Source organism: Oxyura jamaicensis, unplaced genomic scaffold (assembly GCF_011077185.1).
Source record: "Oxyura jamaicensis isolate SHBP4307 breed ruddy duck unplaced genomic scaffold, BPBGC_Ojam_1.0 oxyUn_random_OJ70340, whole genome shotgun sequence".
NCBI lineage: Eukaryota > Metazoa > Chordata > Aves > Anseriformes > Anatidae > Oxyura > Oxyura jamaicensis.
The window spans coordinates 30,454-42,265 of record NW_023309928.1 but is presented as its reverse complement, the minus strand read 5'-3'; the positions used below and the strand labels follow the sequence as shown (position 1 = coordinate 42,265).

General features: G+C 35.3%; 1 long non-coding RNA gene across 1 annotated transcript; it reads left to right on the top strand.

Moving 5' to 3' along the window:
* The first annotated feature begins 6,625 nt into the window (after nt 1-6,625).
* LOC118159431 lies at nt 6,626-10,154 on the top strand. Its single transcript, XR_004747116.1, has 3 exons — nt 6,626-6,963; nt 9,029-9,666; nt 9,984-10,154. It is a non-coding gene; the product is annotated as an uncharacterized LOC118159431 (long non-coding RNA).
* Nucleotides 10,155-11,812: the final 1,658 nt, after the last annotated feature.

Genomic DNA, 11,812 nt, shown 5'->3' with positions numbered 1-11,812 from the left:
CTGACTAAACCTATCCACAATTCATTCATGCATTCATTTTTTTTTTTTTTTTTTTTTTTTTAAAAAAAAAATTTTAATCAAAAATTTTAGTAGGTATAGTTCTATAAGCTTGATCTGGGAATATATATTTCTTATTGATATAAATCAGCGTAGCTTATCTGAATGTAGTATAGCTGTGTTGATTTATGTTTTAATGTCTATGCTGTTATTTTTAATTATGCCCTTTAACTTTAGTTGCAAGAATTGAAAAACAAAACAAAACATTTTCTTGAAAGCATTATGGTTGGAATTAGATAAACACCATTTGCAGTGGTTCCTTACATTGAATGGTGTGTTATCATTTGTTGAAGAACAATTTCTGTGTAACTAAAATAAAATGAGCATGTATTTTCTGTAATTTCTCTTGTGTTTTCTGATAAATTTAGACTAATGTTTAAAATTAAAAGTGTTGCTAGGGACAGTTTCTAGAACTTATTTTTTTCAGTAGATAAAGAAGTCTGTCAGTTTTGATGTGTCTATTTGTGTTAGCAATTGTGTATCTTATGAATCTTAGTGAATTTCAGTGCTTAATCCCTCATTATCAAATGTGCAATTAGAGTTGTAGTTGCTGTATCACTTTCTGTCTGTAATTATTGAAATACTTTAGTAATACTGTTAACCATTACTCCTCTGCTGTGTTGATAGTGATACAAAGGCACAGAAAAGTTATATCTCCAACCTCATGTGTCAGTAGCAAAATCTGGAAGAAAGTTTGAGGTTTTTGTGTCTCCATTCTGTTTACTTCCCATAAGGCAAAAGCTCTCCCCTTCAGTAGTTAACATAGTATGAATTATATTTATAAAATATTGAATGGATTGATGTAATATGACATATATTTTAATCTATCTAATCTCTAATCCTGTCCAGAAGCTGAGGGTATTACCCCTGTAATTTCTAAAGGTCAGAATTTGAACTTAATGCTGGAATAACTGCCTCACTTTTTTTTTTTTTTTTTTTTTTTTATTTTATTAGAACATAATCATAGAATCATAGAATAATTAGGTTTGGAAAAGACCTCCAAGATCATCTGATCCAACTGTCCTCATACCACCAATATCACCCACTAAACGGAACCACGTCCCTAAGCACCTTGCCTTGAATACCCCCAGGGACTGTGGTCCCAACACCTCTCTGGGCTACCTATTCCAAAGCCTAATTACCCTTTCTGAGAAGAAATGTCTCCTCATTTCCAACCTGAACCTCCCCTGGCACAACTTGAGGCCATTCTTTCTTGCCCTATCTCTAGTCATTAGTTATCTATCTAGAGATGTCCTGTCTCTATCCCCTGTGAGAAAAGGCCAACCCCCACCTCTCCACAATTTCCTTTCAGGCAGTTGCAGAGAGCAATAAGGTCTCTCTGAGCCTCCTCTTCTCCAGACTAAATAACCCCAGTTCCCTCAGCCACTCCTCACAGGCCTTGTGTTCCAGAACCTTCACCAGCTTCGTAGCCCTTCTCTGGATGCACTCCAGTGCCTGGATATCTTTCTTGTATATATAGTGAGGGGCCCAAAGCTGAACACAATACTTGAAGTGCAGCCTCACCAGAGCAGAGTACAGGAGGACAATCTCCTACCCGGTACTGCTGGCTACACTATTCCTGATACAAGCCAGGATGCTCTTGGCCTTCTTGGCCACCTGGGCACACGGCCAGCTCATGTTCACATGAGTGTCAACCAACACTCCCAGATCCTTTTCCTCTGCACAGCTTTCCAGCCACTCTGCCCAAACCTCTAGCATTGCATGGTGTTGTTGTGACCAAAACGCAGGACCTGGCATTTGGCCATGTTGCACCTCATCCCATTGGCCTCTGTCCATCAATCCAACCTGTTCAAGTCCCTCTGCAGGGCCTTCCTATTCTCTGGCAGATCAACACTTCCTCCTAACTGGGTGTTATTTGCAAATTTACTGAGGGTGCAATCAATTACCTCATCCAAATAATCAATAAAGATGTTAAAGGGATGGACCCCTGGGGAACACAACTCATGAACAGTCACCAGATGTATTTCACTCCATTCACCACCACTCTCTGGCCATCCATCCAGTTTTTAACCCAGCAAAGAGTGTACCTGTGTACCTACCTGTCCAAGCCATGGGCTGTCAGCTTCTTCAGGAGAATGTCACACTTCATTGCAGTAGCTATTCCACGCTCTTCTGTAAGGTTTATCTACATCTGCACCATTGTTCTGTATTGACAAAACTGTATCTGAAACCTTTTTGTGAAAAAGTAATACCATTCTTGTGAATAAATTGGTATGAAGATGACCTCTTGTAAGGTCATCCTGTAATACAGGATTACAGACTTGCACATTTTAAATAATTATCATAAGAAAGATATCAGCAACACCTATATACTTCATATATTTTGTAGGAGGAAGAGGCAGTGACAAAGTGAAGCCTTTTCTACAACTGTGTTTAGGTTCTTGAGTGTTTTATTGAAGATAATTTGCTTGAAATTTTTCAAGATATGATCCTTAGGTAGGTCTCTTCAGAAGCCATATTCCATTCCTCCTAGCTTCCTAAAGTACTGTTCTGCTTGCAATATGACATGATAAATCCTGTAGAAATATTATCTTGTAAATATTGTCCTTTTCACACTGTTCTTGAATAGAATGGATGCTGGATCATGTGTTTTCTCTCTACTAATTTTCTTAAATTTGCTAGTTTACGCCATCTAAGCTAGATGGCATCTCCCATGCTGTCCTTAAGACCTACTAACTGAGAAAAGATTGACAGAAAAGGGACAATATGATCAAAATACTATCATATCAACAGGGAAAGTGATCCTAACAATTAGACACAATTATTGAATTAAGAAGTGGGTTAATTTGTGATTTATGCTGTTGAAAATGAGGAACCATGAAAGTCAAAACCTAAAAACAGGGATATTTCTGAACCTTCCGCCATGCATTAAGTCTATTTTTACTATGTGTAGCTTATTAGTCTTTTCAGTGTGTCCCTCTTTGGTCTGACTTTCACCCACTTCAGCCTTTTTATCTTCTTCTTCTTATTTTTGTATTACTCTATCCCTGAAATTTTAAAAGAAAGAAGAGTAATTCTGCATTCTGGTATGGCCAAAATGGTACAACATACTTGCTAGTGATTTTTGCGTGAAGGTCTTTCAGCCTAAATAAGCAGTCAAGATGAACACTCGCTCTGACGCGGTTCCTTCTCAACTTGCTGAAGTCACATTGTGATGAGGCAAGAGAGCAGCGATTTGTAGTATTTAAGAAGAATAAGATGACAATACTATTACAGACTACTACCTGTCTTGGGTTAAAACTGTGTTGACCCTAATATAAACAAATAGGGCTGTGTGAGTAGGTGTGGTGTTAATGTGCAGCTCACAGCAGATGTCTCAATAGAAAATTCAGACCATGCCTATTTGACAGAAATGACTGAGTATGATGATTAGTTTTCCATGAGCTTTTCCATATATTGCAAAAGGTCTGCAAGTACTTATTCTATGTTTATCTCACACTTCCCGAACAAACAACACTCAAAATGTCAAATGATCTCAGGATGCAAGAATTCATCAGAAGTTTTTAGAGTTCTACTGAAACATTCTTGCATTGACAAAAGCAGAGAATGTTAATTTTAATCCCATTTATAAACTCAGGAATGTTCTGTAATTGGAATTCTGCAGCCTAAGCAAATGCACACTTGAGTGTGTGCACAGACCCAAAGAGTAGTTTATTGGATTCATTTTGAGTATTTTTGATATAATAACAACTAGAAAACAGCTTTTTGACTTCAGGTGTTGAATGGAGCTTACTTCTTTTATTTTCTGAGATATATCTTCATCCTAATACCTTCTCACCTGAAATTTACCAAATATACATTCTACCCTCCCTTCAGGACACTTTCACATCCTTCAACCAAAGGCAGAAGCACTTTTGGCTTACAATCTTTTTTTTTTTTTTTTTTTTTTTTTTTTTTTGTGGTAGAAAAAATTCTTTTGGTAAATGAGAAAAACAACTGTTCGCTTAAAATACCATTTAAGGAATTAAGGTACATCTTTTCAAGGATATTCTACCTTTCTGCTTGCTTATGTTTTTCAAGATGCTTGCTGTTTGAAGGACCATGTTTTTAAATTTAAAATTTTTTTCTTTTTTTTTTTTTTTCATTTTTTTTCAAGAAAACAGAAAAAAAATGTGAGAGATGACTTAGCCTTTTGTAACGTATGTGGGGAACAAATGTATGTGTGTATATTAGCATAATATAAAAGTTATTTCATATATACTTACGGAGTATTTTCAATACCAACACAAAGTAATAAGAGTGCTCTAATTGACTGAAAATCATTAACAGTTCTTCCTGGTTGGTAGGAAGTTGTATTCTTGATTTATCTGTTCTCATGTGCAGCTCATTTTTAAGGATATAAATAATGCACTTTAGCTCTGTAGCCTGGAGTTACATTCCTAACTATAGAGCCCTCAGAAGTAAAGCAAACAAGTTCGGATTTCCGTGGGAGGCTGCATAAAGTCTTACCCTCTTCTCAGAACTTCTCACATGAATACACAAAGATGAAAGCTTATTCTGAAGATTGCAAGCTGGTAGAATGCCTTCAGATACATAACAAACAATGTATTTTTAGTAACAAATTAGGGTCAGATTTTCCAGGGAATATTTGCAGACTGTGCTCACAAAAACATTGTGGTTTATACTTCCTTTTTAATGCTTTTTTTCTTTTTCCAATCCATACTGACAACTCTTCAACCCATCATTTTGTAGTGGCTAAAAGTATATGTAAAAAAAAGGGGGAGGGAATAAGAAAAAATGTTGATAATTTTTAACTGTTTCCAGAAATGAGAACATTTTTTTCAAACTGTTTTTTTTTTTTTAAAAAACTAAAAAAAATAAATGTAATTCTCTCATATAAAAAACAAAAACAAAAACAAAAACATTTTTACACTGTTCTCTTTCACATACTTGAAGGTATATCCTATCTGGTGTATATCCATGTATCTTACAATCACTTCTATATTCTCCAAAATCACCTTGAATTTTCAAATGAAATTCCCACTCTAACTGCACAATTTTAAAATTTGGAGATTCTGCTAGTAGTCTTTGAACAAAATTTTCTCCCTTCATAAATTTAATATTACTTCTTTACCCCATAGATCTGTGTTTTGTTGTATAATACCCGTCTTACTGATATTTGTATTTTTGTTCTAGGCATTAAAAAAAATAAATATTGGATCCAAGTTAAAAACATGTTTTCAGGCCATTTGTTTAAGATCTATTAAAAAACCCAAAACCATCAAGCAAATGAATACTTCTCTTTTTAGCAGAAAAACTCTATGACCCAAATGCATTAACTACCTGCGGTATCTCCAATTTTCCTGGTTGGTTTTGTGTATGAACAATTGAAACAGACCAGGAACAATACTTTTGCTCAGTAAATTTAGTTCCACCTCTAATAACACATTACTCTTTTGATTGGCAGTGTCTTAATACCCATTCACCCAAGTTATTTCTGTACAGTATGTCTCCATTGCAGTAAAAGGTGAAGGACTGTCATTCTGTTGTGCTCCTCAATTGTAGGTTTGCCAGTATAGGAGAGAGTGTATATAATTACAATTGCAACCAACCCAGGAAACCAAGCCTTTCTACTTCCATTAAAGAGCCATTGGTTGCAGTCTGGGAAATTAAGAGCTTTGAATTACCACTTAAATTTAGATTTTTCTTCTGCTGGTGTCCTTGTATAGACAGAGAAGCCCTTCAGGCTCCAGTCATTAAAAAGCCAGTCAGCAGTCTGTTCTTAGTTTATTCTTGTTGCTTTAATTTTCTCAGTGTATCAGGTACCTTGAACAAATGCCTGACTTCCCCTGACAACAGACAAGTAAATACGTAGACAAATTTCCTTCAACAGCTGTGCTACAGGCTTCAAAACAAACTGGAGCTCTTCGCCCTGCATTTCTTGGTGCTTTAATGTGACCAGGAAAACTCTGTGTTCTACACTATAAATAATATTCCCCTGAATAAAATTTTTACACTGAGAAGCTTTGATGATGGTGATGATGATTTTTAAATAGCTTTATGAAAGTCTGTGTTAGGTTGATTCTGATGTGAGGAATAAATATCGGAATTGGGGTGGGGTATGAAAATCCAAAGGTTAACCAACAGTGTATTTTGTGTTTGGATTCTAAGAGAAAGTATGGAAATGGAGATTACCCATACTCAGAAGTTGTGGTAATCTGTACTGAGTTAAAAACAAACAAACAAACAAACAGAACCTCATTTCTTTCATTAATTTTTTTTTAAAAAAGATGGTTTGGGAAGAATAACAGAAACTATTTTAATAGTAATATTGCAATTTCAAATTAATATGCTAATGCTAATATATATATATTATATATAATGCTAATATATATAATGCTAATAATGCTGGACTGAAAACATGACTGAGTGAAGTCATAACTGCTGTAGTAGATGTTTTAAGAGAAAAGAAAAAGAGAGAAAGAGAAAAAGAGAAAGAGAAAGAAAAATAAAGACAAAGATAAAAAGAAAAGGAAAATGAAGAAAAAGAAAAAAGATAAGGAAAAGGAAAAGAAGAAAAATTGAATGTTTCTGCTGAGTTTTTTGAAAGGAGACAGTGTTAGCTTGCCTATGCTTTTTCCAAGATTCATATAGCCTTTTAAGAGAGAGAAGAAGCAGCCCAACAGTTGTGTGGATACACAATATGGCTATAATAAGTCTACTATATGAAAGCAGAAGGATTAATTCAAGAAGGAATGGAATGAAGTCACACAGGATGGAAGAATAGCGAGTTTGATTTGTTCATATCTGAAATTCAAAGCAGGCTTGGGAGAAAATGAATAAAGCAGAGATCACTGAACTTAAGGTGAACCCAAACAAATTAGATTCATATGGCTCTAAGAGTCAGCTGATGAAATCTTTATATATGTGAGTTATCTTTTAAATGTAAGGATAGCTCAGTCTATTTAGAAGCATGTGGTTTTCCTGGCTAGCAAGTACTTTGTACAGTGATTGATCTCTATAAATTAATTTTCTAACAGAAACAAATAATGGAGTAAGTGTTCACATTTCTCAGGACACAGTCAGTAGATCCCTGTTGGTTGCTGTCCATTTCCCTTTCCAATGAATCAGTGTAAGAGTAAGGTTAATGATATAACTCGGTGAATACAGTCTTTGGATGTTTAATTAAATATGACTTTGTGCAAGTATTTTGTCACCAGGCTGTTAAAACTTGCTAGGTACACCCTTTTGGAAGTAGCGTGTAAACTTGGGAAATGATAGTGTTTGATCTTTGAGATTTTCTGTTCTTTGAAGTATTTTTTTTTCCTCTCAAGTCATTGCAATACAAGTGTTAATTTAATAGAGTACAGTGGAAAAATAATCTTAAGTCAGAGAGAATAAACACACAAAGACCTCCTAGTTTTTCATGTGTCTTTTAAATTTAGTAATGCTCCTTCAAAAGAGTTCTAAAAGTTTTGTGCTTGCCGCGCAGTAGGAATCCCATAGTAAATAAATTTTTCTGTCTGCTCTTAATTTACTTTCCTGGGTTTCTGTCTCTGTCTCTCTCTGTGTCTTAACCCCTATTGAAAGTTATATTTTCTTCTGTACTCAGTAAAAACATTGCTTTGTTTGCTTGTTTTTTTAGTATTATATGTGATCATCTGTAAATTACGTATATGGTAATGCTCAAGTATTTTTTAACAATAGCTGTTTCTGGGGTATGTCTAGAACATGGAAAGCTTACTTTCAAGAGATTAATTTGTTTAAATAGGATTGGGAGATGACTTGAGGGTTTGGGAAGAAGATGCTGCATGATTTTTATTTTTTCTTTGTTATTGTAAAGTTAGTACTGAGTGGCTTTCAGAATGAAGTGTTGTTAGGAACAACATTTCCATGTATTTCTACAGTTATTTTCAATTCCAAGGTAATAGGTTAATTATTTGCTGTCTGGAGAAGCTGGCAGAACATAGTTCAGCCAAATTCTTGGTTTGGGTGCACGGATGCCCAATAATGAAAATGTTCTACTTTGACAGAGATGTGAAAGGCATATTTTTCTTCCTACACAATCTAAGTGGGTCTTTCTCTTTCAAACTGTATCCCACTATTGTAAAAATCTACTTGCACATAGCTTAGACCAAATAAGCTACTGCTGTCTGATGTGATTCAGTGGGCTACAGTCCTGAAATAGATCTTCTTGCAGTTTGCTGTTGCTAGCTTTCCAGCAGGCAAGTCTGCCTTCATGGTACAAAATGTCATATTTCTGGTTCAAGGAAAAATACATGCTGCTGTTGGGAACAGAAGTGAAACGTGTCCACAGACATGTTTATCAAACTGTAGCAAAGCAGCTGTATTATAAAGAATTTGTCCCTTTTTAAATAGTGGCAACTACTGTTAACTAAGAGTAATTCTTCTAAAGGGACTACAATGTGTTTTGTTTGTTTGTTTGTTTGTCTGTTTTGTTTTGTTTTCCTGCTTTATAATAGCAGTGTCTAAATTTTAATGTAAATACAATTGAGTTAGTACAAACAAGATGGAGGCTGTTGCTTTTACAGGAAGTTGCTTGTGTTTGCCTGCTAAGTTTTCCTTTCTGAAATGGTTGTGATGTGTGTTTGTGTTGGTTGCTGTTACTTGTTTGTTTGTTTTCCAGGGAAGACTTAAATAATCCCAGTTTGCCAAGCTTTTACCAGATGCTTGTTATTTTTCAAAAAGCTCCTCTCATCATCAGGGAAGCTGAGTGATGGTGAAAAGTGTTATCACTTTGTCTAGTAAACTGTATTTTCTATCCAGTCATACGTTTGGTAGAGAACAAATTTATCTGCCATCCAAAAATTCCTCCAATACAACCAAAAATTTTCCCTTAGAAAAAGCAAATAAATTAACTGACAGATCTTTTAGCAGAAATGTTCTAAATGTGATCACATTGCAATTTGTTTTGCAATACGTCATGCTAAGCGTTTCACATTTTATGAGTTTGTGCGTCAGTGTTACAGTCTTTATGCTCTTCCCACAGATTTTCTTATGAAACATCTGTAACTGAAGAAACTGAGGTGTCAAATATAGAAAGAGGTAAAAGCCTGAAAGAGAAAAAGATAAATGTCAAATTGCCAATTACTGGCATATTCAGTAGCATGGTGATTAGAAATACATGAAGCAACTTCCAGGACAGCTGTCCTGCTAACACGGACATTCCTTCATCTGAGATGTATGACCATTCTTTTAGTCCAAAATATCATTCTGGATCTGAATTTAAATTTCCCAATGGAAAGTCATTCACAGCTGGACAGTTTCACAAAGATATTTGATTTTTGACATGTCTCCAAAAACGACATGAACATTTCCTGAGCAGATTTACCAACCTGGATTAAAAAAGAACTGACCTGGAGCATGGGCTTATTTCCCCTCAGTGATCTCTGAGTGTTGATACTGGCAAATTAAATTGACATTTAATGATCCATCACAAGGTCTTTCAGTCTTCTGACATTTATTATATGTGGATAGAAGAAATTGTTATTGATTACTGCTTGGTCAATTAGAAGGCAGTAGGATCCTGATAACTTAGGGTTTTTGACTTGTGCTGATCTCTGTGCTAGGCTGGTTGACATTTGGGAACACAGCTAGTGAGAAATGACTGCAATGCAATTGTGCAAGGTAGGTGCTTTTCTTGTATGATATCTAATGCTTGTAGTTTTATTTTAGGATAGCAAGGGTTGTGTAATATTAAGAGTGGGGTCATAACAATGAGTATATGAAATTTCTGTGCCATTTACAAGGCCTCTACTTGTTCTGCTTCACCCATCCATTCTTGCACATTTCACCTTTGCCTGATGCCAGAATGGAAAGTTCCCCTCAGTTCCTATATAGCTTGTAGTGCAATACAATGTTATGGTGTTTCAGACTGCTTTAATTTTAGGTCATCTAGTATTTTTGCATCTTTTAATAGATCAAAGTAGTTTTAAAAATTACAGGGATTTTACATAATGGTCTTCCAACCATATGGGGCCCTGGTGATAGGAAGATGCTGACAAGCTGGGAAAGACAACTGGAATATGTTTCTTGACTCTTGGATTATTTTTGATAATATATTATGGAAGTTTAAAGGGAAAGTACAGACTGTATTTTTGTTTGTGCAGTAAGAATTGATCTCCCCCACTCCTCCCACACACCCCCCTCCCCAAATGCTCTTAAATAACAGCATATGGTTGCGATCAGCACTGAAAAATGACATTCTGAAATGTACGGTACTGTTTACTTGTTCACTTTTAGGTACCTACTACCATTTAAGATGTCCTTTGTTATCTCAGACAACAGCACAGAACGACAGATAGGACACTGGACCTATGGAGAAGCACGATTTTCTGACTAACTGTTGAAGGCTTTTATTTGGAATACATTTATTTGGAATATCTCAAATAGCCTGAATGTGTATGTTTCTGATTTAAAAGGTGTCTTCATGTCCAAATGTTTATTTACCTTTTGTCTTACCCTTCTATTTTGATGTTTTAATTGACATAAAGTCTACAAGTTTAGATGACAATAATTTTGGTAGCCTTCTTTATCCATTCATAACTAGCTATTTCAAGCTCACTACAGGAGCAAAAGTGCCTGTACCATAGGATTGAACCACAAAGCTCATAAATCCTATCCAATATCCAATTTTCTTTTCAGGAGATTCCAGCAGAAACTGACTATGTTAGAGAGAAATGTTAGAAACTATGATTCCTTCTTTCCTTTGACCTCTTAGTTTCTTTCTTTGAAAGTTACCTTTTGATTTTTTTTTTTTTCTTTAGTAGTGAAGAATTATGCAAATATATTTTATTTTTTCTTTAGAAAAGCACGTATGTACTTTTGGGAAATGCTTATTGGTGAGGGCCCAGAATATCACCTGACTTTAACTGAGCTGCACTTTGATCAATGGAGACTGATGGAGTCTTATGGGACCCATAGTAGTCAAATGTGGTAAGGGTAGAAATAGGTAAAGAAGTGCTAATGTAGTGCTAAATTAGATCCACTGAAAGTTTCAGTGTATCATCAGGATATTTTACAGATTACTTTGGGTTTGACAATATATGAAAAGAGTCATCCTCCTCTTTCTCTCCAGCCTACATTGAGGCAGAGCAAGCTAGTTTCTGTCCAGCATTTGAGCAAGAGCCTGATTGTATTGACTTGCAATATACACTGTAAACATAACCTTTACTGGCAATGACAAGGTCTTTTTCTAGAGATATTCTTGTTAGCTCTGCTTATCTGAATGTGTTAGCAGTTGACTCATGAAGAAATACTTATTGCCAGCTGCAAAGTACTGTCAGAAGCTGAACATATAACTACTAAGAATTTTCTGCCTGAAGGCAAAGGTCATAAAAAGTCCATGAGCTCTGAAATCTTTTTTTCCTGCCTCAAAACAGAAAGTCACAGGAATATTGATCTTGGATTTTCAATCATATTTCACTCTCTAAGAAACTGATTTTCATTACAAATCAGAATCTTTCTACAGCATCACAGCATAGTCATGCAAGTAAGTTAATAAAAAATAGTTAATTGTGAATATTGTTGACACTTTAAGTAGGGTCATGTCATCTAATAGTCAGACAGGTAAGAAAAAATCATAAAGGTGCCTTGGAATGAAAATTTACATAAAGATCATGATTTATAACAGCCAAAGATACCTCATCTGCCAGTTTTATTTTATATGCAACAGTATTCCTTGGAGTATGGATGGTAAGGAGGCATCCATATCTCCAAGGAGCTACTGTAAGCATAGGTTATAACCTGCATGTCCTTTCATGCCCTTCTGCAT